The 1,655-nt window shown below is 38.7% G+C and overlaps 1 long non-coding RNA gene across 1 annotated transcript in view; it reads left to right on the plus strand.

Moving 5' to 3' along the window:
- The window catches only part of LOC106525102 (uncharacterized), a 30,582-nt gene extending 29,944 nt beyond the window's left edge, over positions 1 to 638 (plus strand). Inside the window, exon 3 of the long non-coding RNA XR_001311068.1 lies at positions 146 to 638. This is a non-coding gene — a long non-coding RNA (uncharacterized LOC106525102). The remainder of the gene's footprint in view (positions 1 to 145) is intronic.
- The last annotated feature ends 1,017 nt before the right edge of the window (positions 639 to 1,655 follow it).

The following is a 1,655-nucleotide window of genomic DNA, read 5'->3' on the forward strand; positions in this document are numbered from 1 at the left end:
GTTACCGACATCTGGTGAAAATTTCATGTCATTAGCACCTCTAGTAATATATTTACTGAGAAAAATGGTGACGTGTTCAATACTTATTTTACCCGCTGTAAGTCGTTTCAGAAGCAACACTCTCCTTATCCCCGTGGTTCCACAGTGCTCCTCCTCCAGCAGATGACCTTGGTGCACCGTCTCTGACGTGACCCGGCTGAGCTTCATGCAGCGACTCGTCTCCTAGAAAATGCTACAAGGTGCCCACCGCTGTGCCTCTGAGGGGGGAGGTGAAGGAGGCTGAGAGCTACAGCAGAGACATGGAAGGTCACGAAGACGGTGACCTTTACAAAGACTGTCACTTCTAGTCTGACTGCAGGGAAAGCCCGAAAGGTGCAACACAGCTGCAACTAAAACCACGAACATTTGCTAAAGAATCTAAAGATTTATCTTCAGGCGACTGAAATATGTTTACTTTTTAAAAAGGGGTCAGCACTGAGGCACCTTTGTGTAGAGAATGTCCTGACTTTTAGCAACAGTACGTCACACAAGGTAAACACAATTTGCAAAAATAAAAACAGAAAATTCAAATGGYCATCAGTGGGATTTTGGTGAAACAAATGAGAAAAGCCAACCCTGTTTGGACCTTCAGAACTCAGACACTGGTAATGTCAGCAGCATCAGTAAAAGCTGGTACAAGTTACAGAAAGTTGGACTTTATACATCTAAACTGACACTTTGGTGTGTTTTACGTTTTTTTTTTTATACAATCAAATTAAGTTTTATGATTTTGGAAAATTGTTCCTAAAACATTCAATAACAGATGTCACTGAGCATCCTAAAAAAAATCTAAAACTACTTTTTAAGAATTTGTAAATTAACAGCTCATTTTGATAAATATACAAATAATGCATCAAAATGTGTTTTGTCTTCTATCACCCAGCGTTTCCCTTATTCAAGCTTCCATGACTTCATTTATGAACTTTCTAATTTATCATATTTTTTGCAATAAATGTAGAAATATAAAAAATTTGACCAGAAGAACTTTCTGTTGCTCGTGGTTTAAGAGTTTTTAATTTTGGACTTACAGTGACTGTATGAGGCCTACTTTTCAGTCTTGTTTCTGCCTGTTTCAGGTTGGTTATCAGGGAGYGACAGACACAGGTGTATGGTTGCCACGGTGGCCACAACAAGTAGTCCTCTTGGTTTTCTTTTTGTTTCACGTCTTATAGTTTAGATTCTTATCAAACTGATGTTGGAGTTTTAGTCAGCAGCTGTGGCTGCCTTCAACATTTTATCAGACATCTTGTTTTGTTTCATGCTCTCCTCCTCCTCCTCCTCACAGGCAGAGGAGCAGAGATGGCTGCCTAAACAGGAGGTGATGACAAAACCTGACAGTTTGAAAACATCATATAACACCTTCCCTGAAACGTCACACTGCTGTCAAAACTGGAGGGGCTGCTGCTGTCCTCCTTCATCCATCAGGTTTCTCCTTCATCCAAGCATTTTGTGAARAAAATTTATATACAGTATATATAAAATAGTCTGATTTTAAATATATAGKTTTCATATTGTAATATTTTGTTTGCAGCATCCTCAGTTTGATTTGGCACAAAGGGACATTTCCTCTAATGAACAGATTTAGTCCATTTGCACTAAAAAAAAAAAAAAAAAAA

This window comes from Austrofundulus limnaeus, unplaced genomic scaffold, assembly GCF_001266775.1.
Source record: "Austrofundulus limnaeus strain Quisiro unplaced genomic scaffold, Austrofundulus_limnaeus-1.0 Scaffold3, whole genome shotgun sequence".
Classification (NCBI taxonomy): domain Eukaryota; kingdom Metazoa; phylum Chordata; class Actinopteri; order Cyprinodontiformes; family Rivulidae; genus Austrofundulus; species Austrofundulus limnaeus.